The following is an 18394-nucleotide window of genomic DNA, read 5'->3' as shown; positions in this document are numbered from 1 at the left end:
AAGTTTTAAGTACAACATAAAACAAAATGCGCAAAAGTTTTGCCTTCATGCAGCTTGCATTTTTAGAAGAGAGAAAGTCAATAAGCAATATAAACACAATATAATACATATTTAATGATGGTTAATGCTATACCATAAAAAGGAGTATACAGAACGCATGGGTGATGGTAATGTTTTGTATTTTAAGGAAAATAATCAGGAAGAATTTCAATAAAAGGATGACATTGAGTAAAGACCTGAAAAGAAGTGAAAGGATGAGCCATGAGGAAACTAGAATAACATCCCTGGTAGCTGCTGCTGCTAAGTCGCTTCAGTCGTGTCCGACTCTGTGCGACCCCATAGACAGCAGCCCACCAGGCTCCACCGTCCCTGGGATTCTCCAGGCAAGAATACTGGAGTGGGTTGCCATTTCCTTCTCCAATGCATGAAAGGGAAAAAGGAAAGTGAAGTCGCTCAGTCGTGTCCGACTCTTAGCGACCCCATGGACTGTAGCCTACCAGGCTCCTCCGTCCGTGGGATTTTCCAGGCAAGAGTACTGGAGTGGGATGCCATTGCCTTCTCCGAGGGAACAGTAAATGCAAAGACCTGCAGGTGAAAACACATCTGATGTTTGTTTAAGGAGCAATGAAGAGGCCAATATGACTGGAGCCAGGAAGAAGAATGGGAAATGAGATTACAGAAGTGGAGGAGGGTGATAGTACAAGGTAGAAAAGGCCAAAGTGTCATCAAATTATCATGCAAGGTAGATCTTGTATTGCCACTGAAATCAAGGAGTGAGATAGAATGCCATTGCATCACACTGAGCTAAGCGATGACATAACTCACTATGTTCTAATAGAGTCACTATGAACAGTGGGTTGAAAATAAACTGAGAGAAGCTAGCAATAGAATGTGGGAGATGTTTAGGTAGCTATTGCTGTAATCTAAGCAGGAGATGGTCTGACCAGTACCAGTAAAGGGAGTGAGAACTGGTCAGATTCTGGAGATATACACACACACACACACACACACACACACACGAATGTGTGTTTCATTTATAGTTTTTCATTTTGAAATAATTTTGGGCCTAAAAAGAGTTGCAAAAGTAGAACAAAGAGTTCCCTTATGTTCAGCTCCCTTAATATAATAACATATATAAATATCCCTGTAGATCAGGAGGAGAAAGAGGAGGAGGAGAAGGGGATGACAGAGGATGAGATGGTTGGATGGCATCACCGACTCAATGGACATGCTGCTGCTGCTGCTGCTGCTAAGCCACTTCAGTCGTGTCTGACTCTGTGCAACGCCATAGATGGCAGCCCACCAGGCTCCCCCGTCCCTGGGATTCTCCAGGCAAGAACACTAGAGTGGGTTGCCATTTCCTTCTCCAATGCGTGAAAGAGAAAAGTGAAAGGGAAGTCGCTCAGTCGTGTCCGACTCTCAGCGACCCCATGGACTGCAGCCTACCAGGCTGCTCCGTCCATGGGATTCTCCAGGCAAGAGTACTGGAGTGGGCTGCCATTGCCTTCTCCGTTTAAGTAAACTCCGGGAGTTGGAGTTAGACAGAGAAGCCTGGCGTGCTGCAGTCCATGGGATCGCAAAGAATTGGACATGACTGAGCAACTGAACTGAACTGATAAATGTCCCATAATTATCAAACCAGGGTATCAACATTGTTACATACTGGAAATAGTCTTTTTAAAATAAGTTAGGGAGAACAAGATGGCGGAGGAGTCGGTGGACGTGGAGTACATCTCTCTCCATGGATATATCAAAAATACACCTTCAGACACAGAAGTGCATGCAGAACACCAGCTGAGAACGGACAGGAGTAATTGACCAGTGGAAACGAATATATAGAACCACGCAAAACTCAGTAGGATGAAGGAACTAGGGAGGAAAACAGGAGTGTTAGTAGGATTGGGCCTGCCCTCAGCGGATGGGGGAACTGAAGCAGGGGTCCGATCCTCACATTGGGGCAATTGTCTGAGTCAAAGGAGAAACATTTAAGGCTGGGAGTGAAACAGCTGATCTCTGTAAGCCTCAATGGAATGAGAATCAGACAGTCCTTGCTGCAGCCATATATACCCTGAACAGGGATGCAGGTCCTCTGGAAGGCGCAGCAGCTAGGAGCTGGAATTTAGGGATTGTGGAGGAATCCCAGGGAGAGGACTGCTGTTGACTGTGGAGACACAGATCGAGGGGATGTGAGGGAGGAGATTGTGGTGTGAAATGCCTGTGGAGGAAAGCCGGGGAGCCATGGACGAAAGGTATTACTGCTAAGTCACATGTAGGGGGTGGAACCATCACCATATCCTCTGTCTCCCCACACAGCAGCATTGGCAGCTAAACAATAGAGAGGCTGGCCCATCAACACCTGACACACTGAACACAACCAAGGGTGCTCCTTTAAGTAACTGATGCGTGGAACTACAGAGTAGGACCCTAGTCAGGGTACCCCATTAACTGCCTGACACGCCAATCTACAGAGTAGGACCCCAGTTGGCCGGGGGGGGGGGGGGGCCCTCTATGTGCCTGATGAACCGAACAACAGAGAAAGACCTCAGGAAAGGGAACCTTCTAAGGGAGCTCCACCTGAATGAGCAGAGCTACAGAGAAAGACTGGCCAAAGAGGACTTCCGGTAGCCAGATACAAGAGGCTTGAAAAAAAGACAGGGCCATAACTCCTGGGGCAAAGGCAGTCCGTGTCCCCGCACACTTTGCACAGCCAGGGTCCCCACAAGCCAAGCAGCCACACCACTTCACACTCAACTCTCGCTGGGGCAGAGCTGCCACAGGCAAAAAAAAAAAAAAAAAAATCTTGGGTTTATATGTGCAGGGTCACTTCCATCATGCCCAATTCTATGGGACCCTGTAGAGTGTGGCCTGCAGGCTTCTCTGTCGGGGGGCTTCTCCAGGCAAAAATACTGGAGTGTATTGGACAATACTGGTTGCCATACCCTTCTAGAGCAGTATATTTCCTGCTGCCCTAGAGCCAGCTCCCCTGAGTACCTGGAGCTGATAGAACCTCTGCAACCCAAGCAGCTTCACCACCTCCACACCTGGCCCTCATGGGGGCAAACCCAAGCCCTCCAAGACAGCCTCAGGTGCAAACCCCATTGGACAACCCACATGCAAAGGTGAAAATAAAACCACAATTGAAACCCAAGGGCAGTGTGGCTAAGGAAGAAGACCCAAAACCTTCCCACGAGATATACAAGCAGCAGATTAAATCCACACGATCAACTAGGCAGACTCTGTGTCTATGGGATATATAAAAGGACATTGAGAGCTCTCACAAAAGAAAACACACTAGTTCTGAGAGCTGTAGACATTGGAGGCAAGAACAGATAGGAGTAGGACCCAATTAAAACTTAGCTGCCCCCACAACAGGTCCAGATATCAGCACAGTGTTGGAGGGCATCTTAGGAAGGTGAGGTGTACTGTGATTCTCAGCGAGGGAAAGGACTCTGACAGCAGTGACTCAAGAAAAATATTTATCATTCTTATGTTTTCACTTGGTCTGTAGATTCTTTTCGATTTTTTTTCCTCACCTCCCAACCCCCGTTGTAGTTGTCGATTTTATTGGCACTATGAAATCTAATTAAGCTTTTGAGCTTTTTTTTCTTTTTTCCATTCACATTTTGTATTGTCATAAACCTCTCTCTCTACATTGGGCTTTTGCAGTACTGTGGCATTTTCCTTTTTTTCCCTCTCTTTTTTTAATTTTTTAAACCTATTATTATTTTTTCTTCATTTATTCCTTTGTTTGCTTTTCCTACTATTCTTTTTTCCCCTTGCAACTAATCTTTAATGTATATAAATCTTCTTTATCTACCTCTATTTAACTTTACATGTCTATTCTTTCTTTCTTTCTCTCCTCTCCTCTCAACATATTTGTTAGTTTTATTTTCATTGCTTTATTCCTCAATTGGCACCTTGCTTTAATTTTGTTTTCTAGTTTGTGCTTTAGTTAGTTTTGTTTTTAACTGGTAGATATAATTTTTGGTATCCTTTGTTAGCCAGGTCAATCTATTTTACTTTATTTTTGTTGGACTGTTTTGATTTTGCTTATGGGTGTATATGTTTATGTGTATATTTGGTCACATTTTTTATTGTTGTTATAAATCTCTGCCTCTATTTTGGGCCTTTGCAGTTCTGTGGAGTTTTCCTTTTTTTTTTTTCTTTCTTTTTTATAATTTTAATTTTTAAATTTTTTAACCTATTATATGTTTTCTACATTTATTCCTTTGTTTGCCTTTCCTGTTCTTTTCCCCTTGCAGTTAATCTTTAATGTATATAAGTCTTCTTCATCTACCTCTATTTAACTTTGCATATCTATTCTTGCTTTGTTTTCTTTCTTTCCTTTTCTCTCAACATATTTGTTAGTTTTGTTTTCATTGACTTATTCCCCAGTTGGCACCTTGCTTTAGTTTTGTTTTCCAGTTTGTGCTTTAGTTAGTTTTATTCTTAACTGGTAAATATAAATTTCTATTTCCTTTGTTCATCAGATCAATCTACTGTACTTTTTGTTGGACTGTTTGACTTTGCTTATGGGTATGTATGTATATGTATATATTTCATTATTTTAATTATTGTTTTCCTGATTTTGTAACTGCCATTTGTCTGGGGTTCATCTTTGGTTTCTCATTTTTGGGTACTTGTTTTAATCTCGCTTAATGCCATAACAAATCACTTGTGGAATCTTCATTCTTGACCAGAGATCAAGCCCTGTACCTTTGGAGTGGGAGCACTGACTCCAAGACCCTAGACTACCAGAGAACAATCCCTAGGGATTATCAAATAGTGAGAACTCACACAAAGGAAACTACTTGAATGCAAGACCCAGCAGCACCCAACCACCAGTATTACCCTGTGCAGGATGCCTCAACTAAGCAACAAACAAAACAAAAATACAAACCCAATCATCAGCAGGCAGGATTACCACCTCACTCAGCCTTGCCCATCAGAGGAAAAACAAACAAATGAGCAAAAAAACAAAATCTCAGCACAAATCTTACACAAAAAGCTTGCACAAACCACTGGACCAACTTTAGGAGGGCAGAAACCAAAAGGAAGTAAGAATTCAACCTTGAAGTCTGGGAAAAGGAGACCTCAAACACAGTAAGTTTAAAAAAATAATAAAAAGACAGAGAAATACTACACAAATGAAGGAACAAATTGGAAACACAGAAGTCCAAATAAATGAAGAGGATATAGGCAAACTACCTGAAAAAGAATTCAGAATAATGATAGCAAAGATGACATAAAGCCTTGAAAACAAAATGAAGAAAATGCAAGAATCAATCGACAAAGACCTAGAAAAATTAGAGAATAAACACACAGAGACAAACAACACAATTACTGAAATTAAAAATACTCTAGAAGGAATCAATAGCAGAATGTCTGAAGCAGAAGACTGAATCAGTGAACTGGAAGATAAAAGGTGGAAGTAACTTCTAAAGAGCAGAATAAAGAAAAAAGAATGAAAAGAACTGAGGATAGTCTCAGAGACGTCTGGGACAATATCAAATGCACCAACATTCAAATTATAGGGGTCCCAGAAGAAGAAGAGAAAAAGAAAGGATATGAGAAAATTTTTGGAGATTATAGTTGAAAATTTCCCCAACTTGGAAAAGGAAATAGTCAATCAAGTCCAAGAGGTGCAAAGAGTCCCATACAGGATAAACCCAAGGAAAAACACTCCAAGACACATACTACTCAAACTAACAAAGACTAAACACAAAGAAAGTATATTAAAAGCAGCAAGAGAAAAGCAACAAGTAACATACAAGGCAAACCACATACATTTAACAGCTGATCTTTCAGCAGAAACTGCAGGCCAGAAGGGAATGGCAGGATATATTTAAAGTACTGAATGGGGAAAATCTACAACCAAGATTATTGTACCCAGCAAGGATCTCACTCAAAATTGATGATGAAATAAGAAGCTTTTCAGACAAGCAAAAGTTAACAGAATTCAGTACCACCAAACCAGCTTTACAACAAATGTTAAAGGGACTTATATAGTCAAGAAATACAAGAGAAGGAAAAAGATCTACAAAATCAACCCCAAGCAATTCATTCCACACATCAGTGTTGAAACACCAGAACAGCTGTGAAATTATCTTCAAATCAATTTTATGTCATTAAGATTTCGGAAATATTTGAGTGTTTAGTTAAAAAAAAATGAACATAGCATATCAAAACATTAATACTGTAATGTGCTATATACAGATGCATTTTTCTAAAAGAATACTTCCCCAAATAATCATTTTTTACTATTTCTATGAACCTGATAAAGATTCCATAGAATAGTGTGGTTTCCAAATTAAGATCAAAGAATAGTCTGGGGGACTTTCCTCATGGCCCAGTTAAGAATCTGCCTTGCAATACAGGAAACGAGGGTTCTATCCCTGTCAGGGAACTAAGATCCCACATGCTTTGGAGCAACTAAGCCTGTATGCCACAACTAGAGAGAGTCTGTGCACCACAACAAAAGAGCCACATGATGCCACAAAAATTCCTCATTCTGCAAGTAAAACCTGATGCAGGCATATAAATAAATCAGTCAGTTAAAACTATGCATAAATAAAATAAAATCAAAGAATATTTTTATATGCATGTTTCTAAGACACATTATTTGTTCTCTCCATACCTGAGATTTCCCTGCCCTTTTCAGAGTTCTCTATCCTCTTAACAGTTTAAGCCTCCTGTTCAAACTTCCACCTTGATCACATCCATATTACTTGTTCTCTATCAAATCTTTGTCCTCTTGATGTATTCTGTTCCTTATCACTTGACTGAAAACTCTACTTGGGGCTCCCCTGGTGGCTCAGACAGTAAAGAATCTGCTTGCAATGCAGGAGACCCAGGTTCAGTCCCTGAGTTGGGAAGATCCCCTGGAGAAAGGAACGGATACCCACTCCAGTATTCTTCCACTTGACTGTAATTTCCAGCAAAGCATGTGTCTTGTTCACTCCTTTGCATCCAATGTCTACCATGGTGCAATAGCACAAGGTAGATGTTCAAGAAATATTTACTGAATAAAAAAATAAATGAACACCCCTTTCTTCAAGCCCAAACATTAACACAGACTTTAGTTAAGGAAAAACTGCTATTCGTGCAGCATAGGTATACCAATTAAGTTGCAGCACCTTTACTGCACGTCCGGGTATGCAGATATGCCCAAGGGTTTTATTTTGATCCTGCTATTTTGAAAAACAGCTCAGGATAACATACAAAAAAAGATGTGGGAAGTTTTATTATGCCAATTATCTCTCATATTCTGAACTGAGAGTTTGGACTCAGAAGCAAATGCTAAATATAAATAAAATGTTACGAGTTTTCATGGGAAAAAAGCACTCACATGTGTACCATAGTGCATTAGTATTTTTTGTTGCTTCTCATATTTTCTTATACCCCTCATTAATACATATTTGATGCTTTTATTTGTTAACACATAATAACATTATCCGACTATTTAAAATAATTTTAATTTCTTAGTTAATCTAAATACCAAATTATTTTGTTTGGTTTTTCCTAATGGGTGGAATGCTTTTAAAATGTTTTGTTTCTCCAAGTCCAGGCTCTGCACTTCCCATGTGGAACTCCAAGCCTAAGGTGAGGCCGAGGACAGGACAGCAGTACCAAGACCATGTGCATGAAGTCCTTGCTGCCATCACCAGAGTTGTGGTATCCAGCGTGCATCAGATGCTGAAGGACATAGACTTTGAGGGAAGAATCCAGTTGATAACCTTGAATGACAATGGCTATAAGGCTCCTTGTCATCCCAGCCATAATTGGCATTATACTATGTATCATTCTTCTAAAAAGGGTAGGCAGGTGGTATGCCCCAATACACTGGGCTGCTACTGCTTGCATTGGGCCAACCACTGTGGACACACTGAAGTGGCACAGCTTCTGCTTTATTGTGGGCTAACCTCAGAGTGGCCAGATACTACTTACTGACTAAACAACAAACCTCAGAGTGACAGATGATGACACCATCTCTGGTCAGCCCAGCTCTGAAGGTTATTTAGGATGAAAATATGACCTAATGCCCAGGAATAGTGACTGTTATAGAATGAATACTGTGTCCCCCTCCAATTTATATACTGAAGTCCTAGACCTCAGTGTGTCAGTATTCAGAGATGGGGCTTTAGAAGATGTTTGGGTTTACATGAGCTCACAAAGTTGGGATCCCCATGATGAGATTCAGTTCAGTCAGTTCAGTCGCTCAGTCATGTCCAACTCTTTGCGATCCCATGAATCGCAGCACACCAGGCCTCCCTGTCCATCACCAACTCCCGGAGTCTACCCAAACCCATGTCCATTGAGCTGGTGAGGCCATCCAACCTTTTCATTCTCTGTCATCCCCTTCTCCTCCTGCCCTCAATCTTTCCCAGCATCAGGGTCTTTTCAAATGAGTCAGCTCTTTGCATCAGGTGGCCAAAGTATTGGAGTTAGTGACTTTTAAAAAGAGACACCAGAAAGCAGTCTCTTTTCCAGTGTGCACAAAGAAGAGATCATATGAGCAAGCAACAAGAAAGCAGCCACAGGAAGCCAGGAAGAGTTCTCACCAGGCACATAAGTCAGCCAGCACATTGATTTTGGACTTTGCAGCCTTCAGAAATGTGAGAAATAAATTGCTGTTATTTAAGCCTCCCTGTCTGTGGCATTTTGTTATGGCAGCTGAGCCACTTTCATAAAAAGGTGACCTGCTTACCTACTGGATTACCACTCTTCCATCTCACACTGCCTCTAAATGGTACTCATCTGGATGTCCATGTACTGCCCCATGGTTAGCTTCCATATGCAGGGTAGAAAACTAAGACTGAGAAAGAATTAATCAGATTATCTACTCTTATTTTTTAAGAGACCACAGTACAGGTAAGAGGCAAATTTGAGGGGATGTGAAGTGCAAGTGCTAAAACCTGGACAGATGACCAAATTCCAGATTATTCATGTGAAGATTCCTATTCCTATGGGAAGAAAAAGGGAGGCCCATTTCTCATTCTATATAGAAAAATAAACTTCTAGGGTATTAAATACCCACATATAAAAACCAAAAGTGTATAGATATTAGATGAAAATGTAAAACATGTGACATAAAAGCCATAAAGAAAAATCTTGACAAACTTGAGTACATAAAAATTTTAAACTAGAACAAAAAGACAACTTGAACAAATTTAAAACATAAATAAAAACTAAGGGAAAATATTGCTCTATATTACAAAGGATTAGTATCCAGGTTGTTATGAAACTCATATAAATCATTATAAAAACACAGAAAATTTATAAAGTGATCAAAGGATATGAACCCTTCAGATGAGATAATACCAAAAAACAAATAAACAAAACAACAATAGCAACAACAAAAAAATACACTCAAGAAGATACCCTTACTAATAATTAGGAAAATGCAAAGTAAAACAGTCAGTCAATAGCATTTTTTATCCTTCAGTTTGTTAATAATAATAATAATGACATTCTGGTGGAATATCCAGTGCCAGCAAAGGTTTGGTGCTCTTACAGACTTCTTACAATGTACCAAGCTCTCTTTCTAGTATTTTACATATATCAACACATTTAATTCTCATAAAAACCCTGTGGGTAAGCATCATATTATCATTTTCATTTTACGGTTGAACTGAGGGGCATGTTGTTCTTCAGTCGCTAAGTGTATCTGGCTCTTTGTGACCTCATGGACTGTAGCATGCCAGACTGCTCTGTCCTCTCCTATCTCCCAGAGTGTGCTCAAATTCAAGTCTGTTGAGTCAGTGATGCTATCTACCTGAGGGAACATATTTTAGTGACATATACCAAGATCTCACAGTTTTTAAGTGCCTCTCTATTCAACACTTTTAACCATTAGACTAGACTGCCTATAAGTTGGTAGTGGTTTCTCTGGATGGCAGTTTGGCTGTAATGAAAATTTTTAAATGGACACACAAACTATTGAGTCTTGAGTAGTCTGGGATCTAGAATTAAATTAAATTCCAACTTAAATTAAATTCCAACTTAGGTTGGAATCTGAACCCCACTAATTACTAAACAAGTCAGCTTACATATTTGAGTCCCTGAATTTTTATCTTTAAAATGGTTATATAACTTTTCCTATGTAAATGTGTTGTGAGAATCAAAGTACATAATGTATATTAAAGCAGTTTTCAAACTGAAAACATTGTAAGATGTTCTCATCATTTTACTGATTTTTTGTTCTTTAGGGAAGCATCTCTTCTTGGTGTTTGAGTGTTTCAATTTGCTGAATAAAAATATTTTCATGGAAAACTAGTAGTTTTTCCCTATTTGATGATTCCTGTAGTTTCTTAATTAAAAAAGAAACTTGGTCATCATTATTTATTCAAAACTGAATACTAACATGAGAATTCACTTGAGACAAGAAGTGGCAAACAGAGAAAAAGGACTCACAATGATTTCCCTTCAGAATTTGTCTTTTCTTCAGGATTACTTAACATACACCTTTGTGAATGAACATTTATAAAATAGCACAGCAACATGTAACAGAGTTAACATTAAAGTAAGACAAAATTATAGTAAAGTTCTTGAAAGCAAAAGGTTATTTGGTGTCAGACAAGGCCTAATTCATATCTGGTTCTCTTTAGTTTCTTAAAATAGAAGTCACACCACCTACAAGGAAGGGTTATCGTGAAGATTATTTAACATAAGTAAAATGCTTATTATACACAGTCCCTGGCATAAAGTAAGTGTCTATGCTATTAATTCTAGCTTCAAAGAGTAGTCAGAAATAAAAGTAGAAGAATGAGCACTCTTCAAAAATAAAATAGGGATTCAGTAAAGTGTACTTTCAAAAAATGTGTTCTAGAAGAAATGTGCTTAAAATATGCTTTAAGAAAGAAAAAGTAGAAATGATATTTTTCAAAATACTACTCTCATTTAGAATGGGAGTCTTTACATGCTGGAACAAATGAATCTGAGAATGTGATGACAGCACCAGCAGCCAAAATTTAAATATGAGAATTGGAATTTTGGTGAATAATATAGAAAATAAAATTATATTGCTCCACCTGTTCATTTATATTTAGATTCCAGTGCATAAGCTGTTATAAAATTTGTCACACTTTAGGCTTCTGGTTTAAGATGGCAGAGTGGAAGGATGTGTGCTCATATCCTCCTGTGAGAGCACCAAAATTACAACTACCTGTTGAACAATCAACAGGAGAACATTAGAATCCACTACAAAAAAAAGGCACCCCATGTCCAAAGACAAAGAAGAAGCTGCAGTGAGATGGTAGGAGGGGTGCAGTCACGATAAAATCAAATCACATACCCACCAGGCAGAGACCCACAAACTGGAGAACAATAGTACCAAAGAAGTTCTCCCATGGTTGTGATGCTTCTGAACCTCACATCAAGCTTCCCAGCCTGGGGATTTGGCAAACAGACTGAGAATCCTCAGAGAATTTAACCTTGAAGGCTAGCAGGATTTGCTTATAGGATTTCCACAGGACTGGAATAAACAGAGACTCTGGTCTTGGAGGACACAAACAAAATCTTGCTCACACCAAAACCCAGAGGAATGGAGCAGTGACCCCATAGGAGATTGAATAAAAAAAAAAAACTGATTGTGTTGGAGGGTCTCCTGTGGAAACGTCTGTCAGCAAGGGCTCACCACAGCAACAAAGTGACTAGCAGCAGCAGTCCTAAAACGACTCCTTTTGTGTTGGCCCTCTTGGAGGCCGCCATTAACCCTACCATAGAGCCTGTAGCCTCCAAGGCTGGGTCGCCTCAGGCCAAACAACTTACAGGGAGTGCAACCCACCCATCAACAGATAATTGCATTAAAGCTTTACTGAGGAAGGCCCTGCCCACCAGAGCAAGACTCAGTTTTTCCCGCTGCCAGTCCCTCCCTTCGGGAAGCTTACACAAGCCCCTTAGCCTCATCCATCAGAGGGCAGACAGAGAAGCAAAAAGAACCACAATCCCACAGTGGTTAGAACAAAAGCCACATCACAGAAAGTTAAACAGGATGAAAAAGCAGAAAGTTATGTCCTAGATGAAGCGACAAGATAAAACCCCAGAAAAACAACTAAATGAAGTGGAGAGAGGCAACATTTCAGAAAAGGAGTTCAGAATAATGATAGTGAAGATGATCCAGGAGCTTGGAGAAACAATGAAGAAAATGCAAGAAGTGTTTACCAAAGACCTAGAAGAGCTAAAGAACGAGTGAACACAGATGAATGACATACAAGAAGTTATCAACAGAAGAATAACTGAGGCAGAAGAATGGATAACTGATCTGGAGGATATAATGGTGGAATTTACTGCTGTAGAACAAAATATAGAAAAAAGAATGAAAAAAGAGAAGTAAGATACCTCTGGGACAACATTAAATGCACCAAGATTCGCATTATAGGGGTCTCAGAAGTAGAAGAGAGAGAAAGGACCTGAGAAAATATTTGAAGAAGTAACAGTTGAAAACTTTCCTACAATAAGAAAGGAAATAGTCAAGTCCAGGAAGCACAGAGTCCCAGACAGATAAACCCAAGGAGGAACACACAGTAATCAAATACATAGTAATCAAATTGACAAAAATTAAAGACAAAGATAAAATATTAAAAGCAACAAGGGACGATGACAAATAACGTACAAAGGAACTCCCATAAGGTTATCAGCTGAAGGGAATGGCACAAATATTTAAAGTGATGAAAGGGAAGAATCTACAACCAAGGAGAAATTTTTTGATAGAGAAATCAAAAGCTTTCCCGACAAGTAAAAGTTAAGAGAACTCAGCACCACCAAACCAGCTTTACAACACATGTTAAAGGAACTTCACTAGTCAGGAAAAGACCTACAGAAAATAAACCCAAAACAATTAAGAAAATGGTAATAGGATCATACATATGGATAACTAACTTAAATATAAATGGATTAAATGCACCAACCAAAAGACATAGACTGGCTAGGCAAATGAAAACATGTACATGTATGCACTTCCACTTACCACATCACTCTGCTTGACTCCTTCCCCAAAATTGTATGTAATTATTTTGTATTGTTAGGTTAATCGTATTCCCATTATGCTGGGCATACACACTGAGGAAATCAGAATTGAAAGAGACGCGCGTACCTCAATGTTCATCGCAGCACTGTTTATAATAGCCAGGACATGGAAGCAGCCTAGATGCCCATCAGCAGATGAATGGATAAGGAAGCTGTGGTACATATACACAATGGAATATTACTCAGCCATTAAAAAGAATACATTCGAATCAGTTCTAATGAGGTGGATGAAACTGGAGCCTATTATACAGAGTGAAGTAAGCCAGAAAGAAAAACACCAATACAGTATATTAACACATATATATGGTATTTAGGTGACCAGTAAAGACAACCCTGTATGCGAGACATCAAAAGAGACACAGATAAGTAGAACAGTATTATGGACTCTACAGGAGATGGCGAGGGCAGGATGATATGGGAGAATGGCATGGAAGCGTGTAAATTATCATATGTGAAACGAATCACCAGTCCAGGTTCGATGCATGATACGGGGTGCTCAGGGCTGGTGCACCGGGATGACCCAGAGGGATGGGATGGGGAGGGATGTGGGAGAGGGGTTCTGGAAGGGGAAAACATGTACACCCATGGTGGATTCATGTCAATGTATGGCAAAACAAATACAATATTGTAAAGTTAAAAAATAGATAAATAAACTAATTAAAAAAACTTATTTTTCAGTTACATTGTTTCTGTATAGTATTGGAAAGGAATGTAAACTTGTCAAACTTGCTAAGTTACATGTTTCCAAAATAAAATATCAAATAAAAAGTTTTCAATTAAAAAAAATACAAAAGACACTTAAAACTCAACAATAAGAAAAAAAACAAAAAATAGGCCTAGATGTTTAGCAGACACATCACCAAAGAAAATATACAGGTGGTAAATAAACACATGAAAAGATGCTTCACATCAATGTTATCAGAAAAATACAAATTAAAACAACAGTAAGATACTACTACATACTTCTTAGAATGCCAAAATCCAGAACACTGGCAACACCAAATGCTAACGAGAATGTGGAGCATCAGGAATTCTTGTACATTGCTGGTAGGAATGCAAAATGGAACAGACACTTTGGAAGATGGTTTAATGTTTTGTTTTGTTTTGTTACAAAACTGAATACACTCTAACCATGCAATCCAGCAGTTTTGCTCCTAGTTATTTAACTAAAGGAACTGAAAACTTATACGCACACAAATATTTGCACAGAGATGTTTATAGCAGCTTTATTCACAATTGCCAAAACTTGGAAACAACAAAGATGTTTTTCAGTAGGTATATGCATAATTAACTATGGTATAGCCAGATGATGGAATATTATTCAGTGCAAAAAGAAGTGAGCCATGAAAAGACAAGTAGGAAATTTAAATGCATATAACTAAAGAAAAGAATTCAATTTGAAAAGGCTACATACTCTATGATTCCAACTATGTGACATTCTGGAGATGGCAAAAGTATGGAGATGATAAAAAGATCAGTGGTTGCCAGGGATTAAGTGTATGTGTGGTGAGGGAATGAAAGATGGAGAAGAAGGAACACAGAGAATATTTAGGGCAATGAAGAGATCCTATACAACACGGTAATGGTGGATATATGTCACCATACTTTTTATATGTTATGCATTATATATTTTACTTTATAGATTTGTTCAAACCCATAGAATGTATACCACCAAGAGTGAGCGCTAATGTAAATCATGGGCCTTAGGAGATTACATCACTTCCCTGGTGGCTCAGATGGTAAAGCGTCTGCCTACAATGCGGGAGACCCGGGTTCAATCCCTGGGTTGGGAAGATCTCCTGGAGAAGGAAATGGCAACCCACTCCAGTATTCTTGCCTGGAAAATTCTATGGATGGAGGAGCCTGTTAGGCTACAGTCCATGGGTTCGCAAAGAGCAACTTCACTTTTAGGAGATTATGATGTATAAGTTCATCAGCTGTAACAAATGCACCACTCTTGTTGGGGAGACCATTCACATATGGAGGCAGGGAGTATATGAGAAATCTCTGTACCTTCCTCTTAATTTATTTGTGAATATAAAATTCCTCTAAAAATAGTATTTTTTTTATAAAATATATATAAAATAAAAAATTTAAATGTATGACTGAGCTGCGTCTGGAAACAACGAAGAGGTATAAATCTACAGCAGTAAAAATGAATTGGAGATAGCATTTGACCTGGGACTATCTGCTTAACTGATTCTGAAGCTGAAATTCCAATATTTTGGCCACATGCATGCAAAGAACTGACTCATTCCAAAAGACCCTGATGCTGGGAAAGATTGAAGGCAGGAGGAGAAGGGAACAACAGAGGATGAGATGGTTGGAAGGCATCATCGACTCAATGGACATGAGTTTGAGCAAGTGCTGGGAGTTGGTAATGAACAGGGAAGCCTGGTGTGCTGTAGTCAATGGGGTTGCAAAGAGTCGGACAAGACTGAGTGACTGAACTGATTTGCTTATCAATGTGGATCAAATCTGGGCTTTATTAATAATAAGTCATGTGGATCAGGAACAAGAGACAAAGTCTAAAATAGCAGTATGTATAGCAAGATGTCAGATAGAAGAAAACGTGCATTGAACCAAGATCTACAAAAAGTAATACCATCACTGAGTAAATGGGAAAACTCTACCACACAACATAAGATTGTGACCATATGATCATGTTTTGCTTCTGGATCTAGATAGAAGAGAAAAAAATACACCTACCCTGAAATTTCCTAATTGTAAGCCTGAGATCTACCTCTATGGCCCATAAAACTCCAAACTTCAACAATTTATAAAATCAGATATGTAATGATTGCAGTACAGAAATTATGAGAAATAGAATAGAAAATAACTACCTTCATACTTCAACAACTAGGGTATACTTTAAGAAATAGTAAATGGAAATGAAAATAAGAGATCAGGGAAAAAGCCAGAAACTGGCTAATCAGATTTGAAAATGAGCCAAATAAAAGCTCTAGAAATGTAAATATTAATAATTTAAATTGAAAACTCAATAAATAAATCAAATAGTAAATTATACCTAGCTGAATAAAAAAGGATGGACCTGGAAATTAAATCTAAAAAAAGAATACAAATGTAACACAGAAAGACAAAAGATGAAACAAAGTTAAAGAGATCTTAAAAATATGCGAAGGATACGGTGGAAAGACCTTTTATATGTTTCATTCTAAGGCCCAGAATGATTAAAGAGAACGAGAAAGTTATGGATTGAGTTTTACTTATCTTGCTTATAACCTTTCAGCTTCCTGAATCTTATAATGTATGACTGTCAATAATTCATGAAAATTATGTTTTACATCTTTTAAAATATTGCTTATGTTGATAGTGGTCTTCCCTGGTGGCTCAGTTGGTAAAGAATCCACCTGCAATGAAGGAGACCTGGATTTGATCCGTGGGTTGGGAAGACCCCTTGGAGAAGGGGACAGCTACCCACTCCAATATTTATGCCTGGAGAATTCCATGGACAGAAGAGTCTGGCAGTCCATGGGATCACAAAGAGTCGGACATGACTGAGCAACTTTCAGTATAATGATAGTAAATATTTTCAGTTTTTATTTGCTTAAAATGTTTTTCTATTTTTCCTTCCTTTTAAAACAGTGTTTCACTGATTTAGAGAATTTTAAATTTGCTAGTTATTTCTTCTCAACATTTTGAAAATGTCATTTCAATATTTTTTCATAACTAGTGTTGCTCTTGGAGCAGCTGTCAATCTAATGGGTTATAGCTCTGCATGTTTGAATTTTATTTCCTCTATTTTTTAAAGATATTTGAAATACAACTTTATTTTGATTCTAAATGAAGAGGAATGGGAATAACAGTAACAAACAAGACTCCACTACTGAATACTGTGATGTGACTGTAGCAAGGAGGAAACAATTATTCCAAAGTAGCTCAATATGCAGGTCTAAAAAATGAAGATATTTTAGCTGCCACATTCACTCTGAAGCCCATTCATCTCCTTCAGCATCCCACAGGTTAGGCACATGTTCTGTTTAGCTATACAATAATGTGGCAAATGCTGGACTGCCCATTAAACTAAACTTCTGACTCTGGGCTCCACCTTCACTTTCTCACAAGTCATCATCTTCATTTGGGAGAGCTGTTTTCTGAGCAACCTCCAGCTCATGCTCATGTGCTGCCAAGACTGGGGCCATGACCATCTCTGGTGGGGCAAGAACATACATGGAGATGAACTTCAAGTTAGTGTCTCTGATCAGTTTTCTAGCAAGCCAGAGGAAGGGCTTTTCAAAGTGGTAGTTACTTTTGGCAGAAACGTCATAGTACTGAAAATTCTTCTTTCAGCGGGAGACAGTTGACTTTGCTTTTATCTTTCCATCCTTAATATCCACTTTGCTTCCATACAACACAGTGAGGATGTTTGCACATAGTCTTATCACATCACTATGCCAATTAGGCACATTCTTGCAAGTAACTCTCAATGTTACATCAAACATTATAATGGAATACTGAGCTTAGATATAATAGCCATCTGTCAGTTCACCAAATTTCTCCTGACCAGTTGTAACCCATATATTGAAGTTAATAGGTCTTCTGTTGGAATGGAGCACAAGGAGATGAACTTCAGTACCTAAGGTAGCTATTGCATACAGTTTCTCAAATTCACCAGTCTGATGCTGTTTCATGAATGTAGTTCTTCCAGTACCACCATCACCAATCAATACAAGCTTGAGCTGAACTTGGGGTTCTCCTTGGGCAGCCGTTGTGATGTTAATTCCATACCCATCTCTCTTTCCCGTACTTTTAATATCATCTGTTTGGTATTCTACAGAAACTCAGTAAAGAAATTTAAGGAAGGAAAATAACCCCAGAAACCCCAGAGATGCAAGAGGAATGATGAACAAAGAAAAAAAGTAAATATAATTAAAACTAAATAAATAATAAAATGTATAATTATTGGCATAGGAACCAAATAATTATTGGCAGACAGGACAGGAGATGCTATGAACCCCACTCTTGCAGAGGGGCCAGGCAGATGCCTCCATAGCCAGAGCTTGCTTAGGAACTTGGAGTGTTAGGTACATGAATCAAGATAAATTGGAAGTGGTCAAACAGGAGATGGCAAGAGTGAACATTGACATTTTAGGAATCAGTGAACTAAAATAGCCAGATGGGTGAATTTAATTCAGATGAACATTTTGTCTACTACTGTGTGCAAGAATCCTGTAGAAGAAATAGAGTAGCCCTCATAGTAAACAAAAGAGTCCAAAATGCAGTACTTGGATGCAATCTCAAAAATGACAGAATGATCTCTGTTCATTTCCAAGACAAACCGTTCAATATCACAGTAATTCAAGTCTATGCCCCAACCACTAATGCTGAAGAAGCTGAAGTTGAATGG

At 38.7% G+C, this 18394-nt stretch overlaps 1 pseudogene; it reads right to left on the bottom strand.

The window, feature by feature from the left end:
- Positions 1-17105: 17105 nt before the first annotated feature.
- On the bottom strand, positions 17106-17489 carry LOC145544887 (GTP-binding nuclear protein Ran-like; annotated as a pseudogene).
- Between the last annotated feature and the right edge of the window lie 905 nt (positions 17490-18394).

Source organism: Giraffa tippelskirchi, chromosome 4, assembly GCF_054371585.1.
Source record: "Giraffa tippelskirchi isolate mGirTip1 chromosome 4, T2T-mGirTip1v1.2.pri, whole genome shotgun sequence".
NCBI classification, from domain to species: Eukaryota; Metazoa; Chordata; class Mammalia; order Artiodactyla; family Giraffidae; genus Giraffa; species Giraffa tippelskirchi.
The sequence above is the reverse complement of the archived record's forward strand: the minus strand, read 5'-3'. Positions and strand labels throughout refer to the sequence as shown.